The sequence below is a fragment of the Zeugodacus cucurbitae genome, chromosome 4 (genome assembly GCF_028554725.1).
Source record: "Zeugodacus cucurbitae isolate PBARC_wt_2022May chromosome 4, idZeuCucr1.2, whole genome shotgun sequence".
NCBI lineage: Eukaryota > Metazoa > Arthropoda > Insecta > Diptera > Tephritidae > Zeugodacus > Zeugodacus cucurbitae.
The window spans coordinates 43,056,862-43,073,237 of record NC_071669.1 but is presented as its reverse complement, the minus strand read 5'-3'; the positions used below and the strand labels follow the sequence as shown (position 1 = coordinate 43,073,237).

Here is a 16,376-nt window from a genome sequence, read left to right as displayed (position 1 = left end):
AAGAGCAGCCAATGGTGCCATAGATCCCTCCACTACTTATGGCCCATCTATATTTAATGTTTTCTATTCACGAAATATCAAATGTTTAAACTCTAATTCTTAGAATTTGTATTTTTCGTAAAAGGTTGCATGCGTTTTTATGGCGATCTTATAAGCGCGGTTTAGAAACTTTGAATTTATATTTAAGATTTAAGTCTCCTTTCAAAATTTGTTGTACATGTTGTCTTGACATTTATAAAACAAATCCCGCTTTAATTTGGAGCTATTCATCATGTTCTGAGTTGCCAACTTGCGAATATGCCTTTGGTACGTTCATTTATCGAAGATTTTGGTCCAGTACGCTTATGGTTTTTTGTATTCCTCGGGGTTTCTAAAAAATTTCGTATGGTTTTGCGATGCCACATTACTTCAGCAATATTTACATAAATTTTTTTTTCATTTTTATCTTTGTTCATAATCTCAATCTTGAACTGTTCATCAGGCGAAATTCGGTTGAATGTGGCATTTTTATCTCAAATGAAAGTAAGTTGTTGCTTTTATATACATACATATAAGTATATTCCAATTATTGCTTACATTTTTATACTCTCGCAACAAAAGTTGCTCAAGAGAGTATTATAGTTTTGTTCACATAACGGTTGTTTGTAAGTCCTAAAACTAAACGAGTTAGATATAGGGTTATATATAACAAAGTGATCAGGGTGACGAGTAAAGTTCAAATCCGGATGTCTGTCTGTCCGTCCATCTGTCCGTCTGTCCGTCCGTGCAAGCTGTAACTTGAGTAAAAATTGAGATATCTTAATGAAACTTGGAACACGTGTTCCTTGGCACCATTAGACGGTTAAGTTCGAAAATTGGCGGAATCGGACCACTGCCACGCCCACAAAATGGCGACAACCAAAAACACATAAAGAGCTATAACTAAGCCATAAATAAAGTTATGAATATAAAATTTGGAACATAGGATCGCATTAGGGAGGGGCATATTTGAATGTAATTTTTTTTGGAAAAGTGGGCGTCACCCCGCCCCCAAATAGGTTTTTTATATATATCTTGCAAACCAATAAAGCTATATAAATCAAACTTTCTGCAGTCATTTCTTTTCGCCGTTTCCTTATACAGTCCACGCCCACCTCCCATACAAAGGTTAGGTTGAAAATGACTAAAAGTGCGTTAACTCACTAACGAGAAACGTCAGAAACACAAAATTTCACAGAAATGATAGCAGAAGGAAGCTACACTCTTTTTACAAAATGGGAAATGGGAGTGGCATCGCCCACTTATGGGTCAAAAACCATATCTCAGGAACTACTCAACAGATTTCAATGAAATTCGGTATATAATATTTTATTCACACCCTGATGACATGTGTGGAAACTGGATGAAATCGGTTCACAACCACGGCTACTTTCCTTATAACTCAATTTTGAATTCCGTCTGAATCCTTCACTTTATAATACATACATTAGGAACCAATGATGATAGCGAAATAAATCTTTACACAAATACAGTATATGATCTGTGGCATCACTTGTGAAAAAATTGTCGAAAACGGACTATAACTTTTCAAGGCCCCAGATATCGAACATGTTGAACTCAGTGCCTAAGGTTAAATTTTAACCGAAAATATGGGTAAATCTCTCAACTAATTTAATGTAATTCAGAGGAAATTGTTTTCTTCCAATAGTGTGGCTTTTCCAAAAATTATTAAAATCTGGTCACAACATCTCCTAGCTCCCATATACATAATTATAGGTTTTGCAAAAATATCATCCCCTAGCTCCCATATACCTAATTAAAGGTTTTTCAAAAATTCGTTGGGCTTTATTACGCATATATGTATTGGTTAATATGTGATATATCTTAGCAAAATTAAGTGAGCGTATAGTATTGGATTTAGTGTCCCCTTCTGGTGAAATTGAATGAAATCGGTTCAGGAATTACCTCAGCCCTCATACACTATATAGGACGATTTTCGTTATTCTATTAAACTTTATGCCGAATTTATGGGTAAATTTGTGCGTTATTTTAATAAAATTTCTTCAATAAATTGCGAGAGTATAAAATGTTCGGCTACACCCGAACTTAGCCTTTCCTTACTTGTCGTTAGTTGTTTTTATACTCTCGCAATATGTTACACAGAGTATTATAGGTTTGTTCACATAACGGTTGTTTGTGTCACCCAGAAATAAAAGAGTTAGATATGGGGTTATATATATAAATGATCAGTATGACGAGTGGATTTGATATCCGGATGTCTGTCCGTCCGTCTTTCCGTCTGTCCGTGCAAGCGATAACTTGAGTAAAAATTAAGATATCTTAATGAAACTTGGAACACATATTCCTTGGCACCCTGAGGAGGTTGCTTTCGAAAATGGGCAAAATCGGTCCACTGCCACGCACACAAAATGGCGGAAATCGAAAACCTATACAGTGTCATAACTAAGCCATAAATAAAGATATGAATATTTTGAACATAGGATCGCATTAGGGAGGGATACATTTAGATGTATTTTTTTTTAAGTGGGCGTGACCCCGCCCCCAAATAGGTTTTATGTATACATATATCTTGTAAACCAAAACAACTATATAAACCAAACTTTCTGCAGTCGTTTCTTTTAGCCATTTCCTTATACAGTCCAAAAATGAAAGAAATCGGATGATAACCACGCCCACCTCCCATACAAAGGTTAGGTTGAAAACTACTAGAAGTGAGTTAACTCAATAACGAAAAACGTCAGAAACACTAAATTTCACATAAAAAATGGCAGAGGAAGCTGCACTCAGATTTTTCCACAAAATGGAAAATGGGAGTGGCGTCGCCCACCTATGGGTCAAAAACCATATCTCAAACACTACTCGATCGATTTCAATGAAATTCGGTATATAACACTTTCTTGACACCCTGATGACACGGGTGGAATATGGGCGAAATCGGTTCACAACTACGTCTACTTCCCATATAACTCAATTTTGAATTCTTCGGATTCGTTCACTTTATAATATACATTAAGAACCAATGAAGATATCGGAATAAATGTATTTGAGCTGTGACATCTTCTTCTTCTTAACTGGCGTAGAAACCGCTTACGCGGTTATAGCCGAGTCCACAACAGTGCGCCACGCATCTCTCCTTTTGGCGGTTTGGCGCCAATTGGTAATACCAAGTGAAGACAGGTCCTTCTCCACCTGGTCCTTCCACCGGAGTGGAGGTCTCCCTCTTCCTCGGCTTCCACCAGCGGGTACTGCATCGAAAACTTTCAGAGCTGGGGCACTTTCATCCATTCGAACAACATGACCCAGCCAGCGTAGCCGCTGTCTTTTTATTCGCTGGACTATGTCTATGTCGTCGAACAACACATACAGCTCATCATTCCATCTTCTGCGGTATTCGCCGTTGCCAATGTTTGAGGGACCGTAAATCTTCCGCAAAACCTTTCTCTCCAAAAACTCCTAGTGCCGTCTCATCGGATGTTGACACCGTCCACGCTTCTGCACCATAAAGTAGGACGGGAATGATGAGGGACTTGTAGAGTTTAGTTTTTGTTCGTCGAGAGAGGACTTTACTTTTCAATTGCTTACTCAGTCCAAAGTAGCACCTGTTGGCAAGAGTTATTCTGCGCTGGATTTCAAGGCTGACATTATTATCGGTGTTATGTTGGTTCCTAGGTATACGAAATTATCTACAACTTCAAAGTTATGACTGACAACAGTGACGTGGGAGCCAAGACGCGAATGCGCTGACTGTTTGTTTGATGACAGGAGATATTTCATCTTGTCCTCGTTCACCACCAGACCCATTTGCTTCGCTTCCTTATCCAGGCGGGAAAAAGCAGAACTAACGGCGCGGGTGTTGTTTCCAATGATATCGATATCATCGGCGTACGCCAGTAGCTGTACACTCTTGTAGAAGATTGTACCTTCTCTATTTAGCTCTGCAGCTCTTATAATTTTCTCCAGCATCAAGTTAAAGAAGTCGCACGATAGCGAGTCACCTTGTCTGAAACCTCGTTTGGTATCGAACGGCTCGGAGAGGTCCTTCCCGATCCTGACGGAGCTTTTGGTGTTGCTCAACGTCAACTTACACAGCCGTATTAGTTTTGCGGGGATACCAAATTCAGACATCGCGGCATAAAGGCAGCTCCTTTTCGTGCTGCCGAAAGCAGCTTTGAAGTCGACAAATAGATGGTGTGTGTCGATCCTTTTTTCACGGGTCTTCTCCAAGATTTGGCGCATGGTGAATATCTGGTCAGTTGTTGATTTTCCAGGTCTAAAGCCACACTGATAAGGTCCAATCAGTTCGTTGACGGTGGGCTTTAGTCTTTCACACAATACGCTCGACAAAACCTTATAAGCGATGTTAAGGAGGCTTATGCCACGATAGTTGGCGCAGATTGTGGGGTCTCCCTTTTTGTGGATTGGGCAGAGTACACTGAGATTCCAATCGTCGGGCATTCTTTCTTCCGACCATATTTCGCAAAGAAGCTGATGCATGCACCTTATCAGCTCTTCGCCGCCGTATTTGAATAGCTCGGCCGGCAATCCATCGGCCCCCGCCGCCTTGTTGTTCTTCAAGCGGGTAATTGCTATTCTAATTTCTTCACGGTCGGGCAATGGAACATCTGTTCCATCGTCGTCGATTGGGGAATCGGGTTCGCCATCTCCTGGTGTTGTACTTTCACTGCCATTCAGCAGGCTGGAGAAGTGTTCCCTCCACAAACACAGTATACTCTGGTCATCAACCACTAGATCACCGCTGGGGGTCCTACAGGAGTGTGCTCCGGTCTTGAAACCTTCAGGTAGTCGCCGGATCTTTTCGTAAAATTTTCGAGCATTACCCCTGTCGGCCAGCTTGTCAAGCGCTTCATACTCACGCATTTCTGCCTCTTTCTTTCTTTTTCTGCAAATGCGTCTCGCTTCCCTCTTCAGCTCTCGGTATCTTTCCCATCCCGCTCGTGTTGCGGTCGATCGCAACATTGCGAGGTAGGCAGTCTGTTTTCTCTCCACTGCGAGCCGACAATCCTCATCATACCAGCTGTTTTTTTGGCTTTTCCGAAAGCCAATGGTTTCGGTTGCAGCTGTACGTAAGGAGTTTGATATGCCGTCCCACAGCTCCCTTATACCGAGATGCTGATGAGTGCTCTCAGAGAGCAGGAGTGCAAGTCGAGTAAAAAATCGTTCGGCTGTCGGTTCTGATTGCAGCTTCTCGATGTCGAACCTTCCTTGTGTTTGTTGACGTGTGCGCTTTTCTACACAGAGGCGGGTGCGTATCTTAACTGCTACAAGATAGTGGTCCGAGTCGATGTTGGGACCACGAAGCGTACGCACATCAAAAACACTGGAGACATGTCGTCCATCTATCACAACATGATCGATCTGGTTGCGAGTGATTCGATCCGGGGACAGCCAAGTAGCTCGATGGATTTTCTTATGCTGGAATCTAGTACTACAGATGACCATATTTCGGGCCCCGGCGAAGTCGATCAGCCTCAGACCGTTTGGTGATTTTTCGTCATGGAGGCTGAATTTTCCGACTGTTGTGCCAAAGACACCTTCTTTACCCACCCTAGCGTTGAAATCGCCAAGCACGATTTTGACATCGTGGCGGGGGCAGCGCTCATAGGTACGTTCTAGGCGCTCATAGAAGGTATCTTTGATCACTTCGTCCTTCTCTTCCGTCGGGGCGTGGGCGCAAATCAGCGATATGTTGAAGAACCTCGCTTTGATGCGGATTGTGGCTAGACGTTCATCCACCGGAGTGAATGCCAGGACTCGACGACGGAGTCTCTCTCCCACCACGAATCCCACACCGAATTTGCGCTCCTTTATATGGCCGCTGTAGTAGATGTCACAAGGACCCACCTTCTTCCGTCCTTGACCCGTCCATCGCATTACTTGGATTGCGGTGATGTCAGCCTTTACTCTTACGAGGACATCAACCAGCTGAGCAGAGGCACCTTCCCAATTAAGGGTCCGGACATTCCAGGTGCATGCCCTTAAATCATAGTCCTTTATACGTTTGCCGTGGTCGTCATCAAAAGGGGGGTTTCTCATCCGAGGCCTGTGTTTCTTATTCACTGGTTATTCGTTTTTATGTGGTGGGTCCCAAGCCCTACGCACAACCGCATAAGCGGGATTCGCCTTCTCACTTTAGCTCGCTTCCAGACGGATGTTTGTTGGCTACCCAGAGGATACTTGGTCTAAGACCGGAAGTTGTGAGCTGCTTGAGCCACATGTAAAAGAATCGTTCCTGGCCACTCCCAAGTGAATGGCAGTCAGAAACTTTCCTCACTTACGTGAACTTCTACATATGACTCCATCCTCCTGTAACATCACTTGTGGAGAAATTGTCAAAATCGGACCATGACTTTTCAAGGCCCCTGATATCGAACATGAAGAACTCGATGCCTAAGAATAATTTTTCACCGAAAATATAGGTAAATCTCTCAGATATTTTAATGTAATTCATTCCCTATGAATTTTTTCACATTTTGTCTATGTACCAAAAGTGGTTAAAATCGAGTCATAACTTCCCCCAGATCCCATATACCTAATTACAGATAATATAAAATTAAGTGGGCGTATAGTCTTCGATATATTATATCTTGGTGGTGAAAACGGTTCAGGAATTACCTCAGTCCCCATATATTATTTATGATGATTTTAGTTATTCTATTGAACTTTAATCAGAATGTATAGGTCGAATTGTGTTATCTTTATAAAATTACATCCATAAATTGCGAGAGTATAAAATGTTCGGTTGCACCCGAACTTAGCCTTACCTTACTTGTTATTATTCCAATAGTCGAGATGTTGACACCGCGACAGCCAAAAAACAAATAGATCATTTTGCACATATACCAATTTTCTATGAAGCAACTGGATTTGCATAGTGGACTTATACTAACGCTACTATGAGCAAAGTGTTGTCGTCGAGTTTTTGTGCGGCAAACAGAAATAAAACATTAATAAACAAAACTTCATACTCAGAATTAAGCTATTGATTTTTTTTTTTGAGAATTACAAAAAAATTCTGTGGTAAATATATAGCTTATGGTTGTTTTATTATTTTTAACCTGATAATACTTATTTCATAATACTAATTTCTGACTTATGAATAATTCTCTACTTACATAAATGTGGCTTGGTAGTAGACAAAGACTATCAGGCAAGTTCTGTAAATTGTTCCGTTTTTCTTTTTTCGAACATTAACAAATCATTTTGTCGCCCTGTGCTGAAAATTGGAATTTTCACACTTCATATTAAAATCAACGGTTTGTTCAAGTAACATTTATTACAACGTTCGTATTTAATAAAAATATAAAAATAATATGTAGTATTATATATCAATAAGCATATATTAACAAATAGTTGAGGATATTCCAGATTTTCGAAGTTTTGAAGAAAGTTAGTGAATCGAAGAAATAACGTCCACAGACAACTAGGGAAACCGTGGTTACCCTACGGCATATATCCAAAACTCATGAAGAAATTTAGAAACACAATAAATCGATGAAAACAAGGATGTTCGATCACAAAGGGTTTTACCTGATCTGCATGAGTTACTCAATGCACTCTATCAAATTGTATTTCAAATTTTTCCACGAAGAAAGTTTTGCTTTTCTGGAATCAACTTCTGACATTTCTAGCTTAATAACCTTATGACACAAAATATTAATCATTGGGAATAAAATTGTTGATACTGTGCTTCTAGTCAGAGCAATAAACTAATACGGCTGTGTAAGCTGACGTTGAGCAACACCAAAAGCTCCGTCAGGATCGGAAAGGACCTCTCCGAGCCGGTCGATACCAAACGAGGTTTCAGACAAGGGGACTCGCTATCGTGTGACATCTGATGCTGAAAAAATAGGGCGTGTTTATAATCCGATTTCCTTCATTAATGGACTATATAAGGAAATGCCTGAAAACAGCGACTCCTGAAAATTTCGTTAATATAGCTTTAGTAGTTTACGAGATATGTTCAAAAAACTTAGTTTTTTCCCAAAAAAATTACATCCAAGTATGCCCCTTCCTAGACCAATCATTTGTACCAAATTTTACTTTCATAGCTTTTTTTATGGCTTAGTTATAGCTCTTTATGCGTTTTCGGTTATCGCCATTTTGTGGGCGTGGCAGTGGTCCGATTCCGCCCATCTTCGAACTTTTGGTGCCAAGGAACACGTGTTCCAAGTTTCATTAAGATATCTCAATGTTTACTCAAGTTACAGCTTGCACGGACGGACAGACAGACATCCGGATTTGAACTTTACTCGTCATCCTGATCACTTTGGTATATATAACCTTATATCTAACTCGTTTAGTTTTAGGACTTACAAACAACCGTTATGTAGACAAAACTATAACACTCTCTTAGCGAGAGTATAAATAAATAAACCATCTCAAGTCGATAAGTAAAAAAGGTTTTAGCAAAACTGACGTGGAATCAGATGCAGACAGGGGACTAGAATGGTCCTTTAGATTCCACCTTGATAATATCGTTCAAAAACATTGTTTATTTAATATAAAACTACGAAATTTCACATTTTAAGCCAACGAATTCTTTTTTATTTGTATTGTCAAATTGTTACAAAGAAATCAGCTGTTTCGAATTTCAATTATAAATCAAATGAAATCGAACGAATTGCAGAACACCTAAAACAAAATCGTGCGAATGTTAATCAGTAAAAATGTGTTGCAGATTAGTGGTAACCCAATGCATCCGTAGTCCTAATAGGCCTAGTTAATTATTCTAGTTTATCTTTCTGAAAATATAAGCGAATATGTGCGTTTCGCCTTTTGTACTTACATATAGACATATGTGCTCACAGATTTATTGGCTTCCCAGTCAGCCTTTTCAAGCTAATACACTAGAAATTAAGGGTTTTTGGTGAACTAATAATTCCAAAGTAACGAACTTTTATTAAGAGTTCACTTATTGTCTTCTTTAATCTTGTAAAGCAAGAAAATTTATCGCATGAATGTTTGAAAAAGGTCGCATTAGTTACTTTTAATATTAACTAAAAAACATTATTTAATACTTGAATTTATAATATAATACTAATAATAATAATATGTATCTAATATCGTGCGTTGAAAGTGTCAATAAATTAAATAATTTCAAGAATTATAAGAAATCTCCAACTATGACCCACAAAACATTCTTCCAAGTGCTGACTGGGTTATGGGTTATGTGTAAAAGTTTAACAATTAAGCCATATGCTTTTATTTGTGTATTGGTTTAAAAAATTTCAAACATAAGTTTGGGCTTGTCTTGTGTAAAAGCAAAAACAAGTACTATGAATTCAAATATGTTGGTGCTGCATTGATACATATACATTTGCATTGCTTCAGTAATTAATGATGATAATAAGAAAAATATCTCCCGTTACCGTAAGTTATTACTTAAAAGTACTGCAATTATCACAGCTGCGCATATCTCGTGTACAGATATATTGAATATCTAATCAGAACACAAGTTGTACAAATGTACCAAAAGGTAAAATATTGTTTAAGATAAATGCACCTAGTTTAGTGTTTAATCATTCCATATTTAAATGTAAATGCTTCCAGTATGGCAATGAGATGGATAAAATCAGAAAAAAATAAAATAATTTTAATTGAATAATGAAATAAATGGTGTTTGACTGTAAATGTATGCAAAGCGGGTGAGACAATATATCGCCTCTGAAATTCATTTTAGTAATTTAAAGTACTTTTCTCAACAAAAAAATTATACACTTTTGCAAAATAATTATAAATGGAAAATGGATCCGAGGCTACCCACTCGACCAATTTCAATCATTGGAAATTTGAAATTATATAAACTTCGTTTACTTTTCATTACATAAATTAAGAACCCAAGAAGGTAGTAGAAACAAGTAATGAAAGGCTAAGTTCGGGTGTAACCGAATATTTTACAATCTCGCAAATTTATTGAAGTAATTTTATAAAGATAACACAATTCGACCCATATATTCGGCATAAATTTCAATAGAAAACGAAAATCATCATAAATAGTATATGGGGACTGAGGTTACATTAAATTACCTGAGGGATATACCGATATTTTCGGTGAAAATTTACCCTTAGGCACTGAGTTCTTCATGTTCGATATCAGTGGCCTTGAAAAGTCATGGTCACAGATCATATATAGTATTTGTATAAAGTTTTATTACGCTATCTTCATTGGTTCTTAATATTATATATATTACTAGCAGATCCGGCGAACTTCGTACCGCCTTAGCGTAAATTTGGTGCACTACTTTATTTTGTATAGCTGACCTATCTTATGTATGCGTACCTATTCAATTTGAACTGGAATCTATAATAAAAAATAAATACTTATTACAAATTGTTTGTATGCGAGATTAGAAAGGTGTGAATTTTAGGTATTTTCAGGCATTTTTTTCTCTCCGTAAGAAACATCCTCAAACCCCCTGGAATACACACAAAAAAGAATCAGCCAAATCGGTCAAGCCGTTTCATGCTATGTCGTGACAACGGAAAACGGGTTTAATTTTCCATTTTTGTAGCTAAGGTATACATTAAATTTGTAAATTTTTCAATGCAGAGGAAAAATTCTTACGCATAAAGACGAAAACGTTATACCTTCTTCAAAGTCGAGGTTGATTTATGTTAAGCAGCATGATAACAACTCACACTACTTTTAATTGTAAGTGAGTGGGGATAATCCAGCAATTTTAAATAGTCTGTGAGATAATTGAATACGTCATCCTGGTTTGTAGCTGTGTCAACTCTCCTGAAATTCTAAATTGTCGCATTAAGATCGAAGAGATTCTTGTTTTTTTACCACCAATATAGGTCATTCAAGCAGTCATTTATGGTTATCATATTGTGGTTTCATGTCAGGAAAAACACGATGAATAAGCTTCTTCTTTGAGTCAATGAAGTGACAGAAATATGTTGGAAATGTTATTAATCCATTGAGGTGTCAACTGGGACCCTACCATTTCCAACTGCTTCTACAATCGCAATTTGATATTGTTGCAAAATTAGTGGTATGTTAGTTGTTTATTGGCGAATCTTTATGTGTCGCCATAAAGTAGATGATTTTAATCATGCGATTATCCAGGAATAATTGGAAGAGTCTGGCGTAAATCATCTGCCAACAGAATCATGGCTCCACCAAAAAAGTTTTGGTTGTCGCGTAAATCTTTTGAAGTCCTTCGCAGTGCCTCCAGCGACTTCACGAATATCTGGAAAATCTTCGCTATAGCGCTACTTTTGACGATTTTGCAGACTGGTGTTTCTTCGATTTGCAATTTAGGAATAATTTCAAGGCCGAATGTGACGTTGGTTTGCCTACTAACAGTTGCCAAGTTGCCCCTATTCTCGTTAACATTAGTGGTGAAAATGAGAGAAATTGGTTCAGGAATTACATCAGCCCTCATATACTATATATGATGATTTTATATTGGACTTTATGCCGAATATATGGGTCAAATTGTGTGTTTTCTTAAAAAAATTAATATTCGGTTGCACTTAGCCTTTCCTTATTTGTTACAAATTGTTTAGGGCTATCGACACAACCTTATACAGTTAAACACTGACAAAAATATTTCAACAAAGCAACAATGACAACCTTCAAAATGTTATTATTTTTTGTTTTCTTTTTTCATATTTTTGTTGTCAATTCAAATAAAATGCTCTTTTTATTATCTTCCTCGCAATTTTTTTATATTTACTTAATTTCTAAACCTTTCCTGCCCTTCCCCGAATATTTCAAGACTTCAATTAGCCAGATCGGTTTGGCCGTTCTCGACTTTTTGCGAGACTAACGAACAGCAATTCATTTTTATATCTATAGATTAGAAACTGTTTGTATGAGAATTTAAAAAAGTGTGGATTTTAGACTTTTTGAGGACCTTATACTTCAAGGAATATTGCAAAAAAAGAATTAGCGAAATCGGTTCAGCTGTTCTCGAGATATGCGCTTAGCAACACATTTTGCGATTAATTTTTTTTAATTAATTTTTCTTAAATGCGTTTTTTAATACTTCACTATTTAATTTTTTATATTTTCCAACATACAAACCTTGTCCTAACAATAAAGAATTCATAAAACCAAGAATCATCGGATTTGGTGCAATCGTTCGAAAGTTATGGGCGTACATACATTTCGAAGATCCATTTTTATTTATATAGAAGAAGAAGATAGATGTGTTTTGTTAGAAAAAAGTACAAAGACAATAAGAAAAGCAATTCAAGCAAATTGGTGCGTTGCTGCAAAATAAGTAACTGTAAAACAGAGTAAATATAGTTGACACTGTATTTACATATCAACATAGCATAGTATGATCAGCAAGACGGTGATCCAGTAGTATCCAGAAGGAAAAAAGGACCAAATCATCATTGCCAGCCGCCATGAAGCTGATCATAATGTAAGAAATAGGTTAAGATTGTGAAAATTTGTAGAAACCAAAATAAATTAGAAGAATTCAAAAGTTTAAAAGAGTGAATATATGTACATAAATGTATTTCCATTTAATATCCTTCAAAACAAAAATTGTTTTAAAATTGTGAAAGTTTTTAAAAGAATCAAGTGAATTGTTATACAAGGAGGAAACATATTTTTCTCTTCCTCTCACGAAAATTAGTAAAAGTTAAATCTGTATTAAGCAAATTTAACAATATACAAAATCGTTCATAATATAAACAAATCAAATAAAATAAGGCTTGTACAGCCTATAAAAAAATATTTTTAACAAATAACATTAATTATCTCTGCGATTCCGTAGCCAACTCAGGAGTTGACCGGACCCTCTAGAGTATAAATAACCCATTCCTAGACAGGATAACATACATTTTAATTAAAACAAAATAAATAACACAATAATATAAGGACCTCTCCAAAAATGTCTAACCCAAATAATTTAATAAGACCACCAGTGCTAGGGAATACAACTCCCGTTGCACCAACAGGACCTTCCGGTTCTGGCACCCAAATTTCGCCAGAATTGGCACATTTAGTTAAAAACGCTGTAACTCAGATGTTACAGACGGACGGACAAAGCATAATACAAAGTATTTTGAATAATGGTACGAACCAAAACATTAGGGATCAAACTATAGACGAAAGATACAGAGACAACATGAACGAAATGGACAAAATTCCCGACGTAGTGCGATCACTACGAGAATTTTCAGGAAACGCTTCGGAGTTTACCTCCTGGAAAAAGAGTGTCGAGCGGATTTTGAGGATATACGAACCCTCAAAAGGCATTCCACGCTATTTCGGTATTCTAAATGTAATTAGAAACAAAATTATAGGGAAAGCAGATATAGCACTAGAGTCGTATAACACGCCTTTAGATTGGACGGGAATATCTCGTTGTCTAACTACCCATTATGCAGACAAAAGAGACATTGGTACTTTAGAGTATCAAATGACTTGTCTCATACAGGGAAGACTAACGATTAATGAATTTTACCAAAAAGTATATTCGCACCTATCATTAATCCTCAACAAAATTGGTTGTATGGAAGTAGGAGAGGAAGCAATACATCTTCTTACGGAAAACTACCGTGCTAAAGCCCTTGACACGTGTTTAAATGAGTCTGGCTCAACCCCCAACTGTAACATTCATCCACACTCACTAAGCATCAACATACCACACTGGCACACAACATTTATCCAAATCCACACCACTGATACATAACATTCACCACACTCACCACAGAACAGAAGAAAACTGTCACATCAACACACCCACACACATAACAACACCGTACACCACACAAAAAGGAATAGAAAGGATCGTCAATGATACCCGCGATTTCTTCTTTTTCGACCTGCGTTCCGATTCACGTATCTTCATTCGTTTTTCACCATCCATCCGCAGCAAGCAGTTGATTAAATCGACAACCTTTGTATAAAACTAACATTTAAAATATAAAATTAGCTAAACCATATAAAATCGAATAAAGACAAATATTATAAATTGTATTAGCACAATATACGTCTTTCATTGTTTTTCGGACATATGTACATATATGGATATTAACAGAGTGCGTCCAAAACTAGTGAGAGGCTATGCACCCTATTATTCATGGTCCTTCGAGCCTTACTGAAAGGCACTATTGGTGATACTACCAAAAAATCAAATAAAATACATACACATTAAAATCATAAAATGCGGTGACAAAAATTCGGAAATACAAAAAGAAAAGTAAAAAATAATTGCAGTGAACGGAATATATATTCTTATAAAATAAATGTGCAGTGACTAACACAATAATAAAATATACAACTGCGCAAAATATTTAAATAAAACAACAACTTTTGTTGCGAGAGTATAAATATACACAATCATATAAGTATACAAACTTATAACAAAAAGAAAGAAACAGTGCAAAACAAGTATGCAATATAAGTATCACTCGTCCAGAAGAAAAATAAATAAAAAACAAACATAAATACAAAAACAAACGGGCGGTAAACTAAGCACTAAACATTAACATAACATAATCAACATAATGTGAATGTAACAAAAACGGGCTCGAAAATAACAACAACAATATACACACCTCCAGCTGCATTATAACAGAAACAAAGCACAGCGAGCAACAGAACAGCTGGCAGCCTGTAGAATAGGAGCAAATAAATTGGATCGGAAAACGCAATATAAACTCACAATCTATACACATTCCCATACCTCTTTAAGCGGTATAAATTGAGTTGTATCGATTCCAGATTTTATTTATTTATATGCAAAAATTCGGCTTAGATAAAATAACATCTGTAACCAAAAACCATTTAAACGGCTATAATTTATGATTATAATTGACGGTAAAAATCAAAATACCGATATAAAAAAGAGATACACGACTTACAAAATATATACAAACTTACATACATATATACACCACAAATTGCCAATGCGCTTACATTTGTATATAAATATACATAACACATATAAAAAACATATTCAAGTATATAAATATGCACATGGACACTTGCAATATGTTCCGGCGATACGCCTTCAGCTTCTGAAAGCAGTAAGCTGCATAGTAACCAATAAGTAATGAAAAGGTGCAGTGGATAAAATAACCGCATATTACCTATTCCGTTTTCACGCTCTTCTTATCGCGCAAACATACTAACATTTATACTACATATAATCTGTCTATTCCTCAACACCCTACAAACATTTTTAAACATGTTTAATGAAAAACAAGCCGGATTGCACAAACCATATTATATTTTCTTAAATATATGCACATACATGCACACATATGTAAAAAAGCCATTGATCTCTATCACGAGCTCTCATACGCGCAACAACATACATTAGTGCATACACAAGGACAGTCGAATAAGTCCATAATAAGTAATCCAAAAGTAATAATGCAATGTAAAAAAGCCATTGATCTCTATCACGAGCTCTCATACGCGCAACAACATACATTAGTGCATACACAAGGACAGTCGAATAAGTCCGTAACGAATAATCCATTCAAACTAACACAAAAATTACCATATATTGTCGATCAACTTGACGACCAATTCGGATCACAGTCTTGGCGCAACACAAGCCTTAGTAGCCTTGTAGGTACGCTATAACAACTACAGCGACTGCTAGGCTAAAACATTCGCCTAGGGGGGCCGGGATGTTTAAATGAGTCTGGCTCAACCCCCAACTGTAACATTCATCCACACTCACTAAGCATCAACATACCACACTGGCACACAACATTTATCCAAATCCACACCACTGATACATAACATTCACCACACTCACCACAGAACAGAAGAAAACTGTCACATCAACACACCCACACACATAACAACACCGTACACCACACAAAAAGGAATAGAAAGGATCGTCAATGATACCCGCGATTTCTTCTTTTTCGACCTGCGTTCCGATTCACGTATCTTCATTCGTTTTTCACCATCCATCCGCAGCAAGCAGTTGATTAAATCGACAACCTTTGTATAAAACTAACATTTAAAATATAAAATTAGCTAAACCATATAAAATCGAATAAAGACAAATATTATAAATTGTATTAGCACAATATACGTCTTTCATTGTTTTTCGGACATATGTACATATATGGATATTAACAGAGTGCGTCCAAAACTAGTGAGAGGCTATGCACCCTATTATTCAACACGTTTGTCAGAGGACTTTCGGGTGACCTTCCTAGGCTTCTCGGCATCAGAGAACCAAAAAGCCTACCAGAAGCTCTTCACCAAATCACGCTAACAATCAATTTCCTAGACAACAATTCCAACAACAGAATTTTTTTCCAAATCCTAATCGACAACCTCCTCAAACCAAATTCCATCCCGAGTTAGCTTTTATACCAAAACCAAATCAAATATTTAATCCTTATGGTCAACAACGGTA

At 37.0% G+C, this 16,376-nt stretch overlaps 1 long non-coding RNA gene across 1 annotated transcript; it reads right to left on the bottom strand.

The window, feature by feature from the left end:
* Window positions 1-13,841: 13,841 nt before the first annotated feature.
* Window positions 13,842-16,130, bottom strand: LOC128921538 (uncharacterized). The gene is made up of 2 exons (XR_008470978.1): window positions 14,873-16,130; window positions 13,842-14,759 (listed from the first exon to the last, which is right to left on the bottom strand). It is a non-coding gene; the product is annotated as an uncharacterized LOC128921538 (long non-coding RNA).
* Window positions 16,131-16,376: the final 246 nt, after the last annotated feature.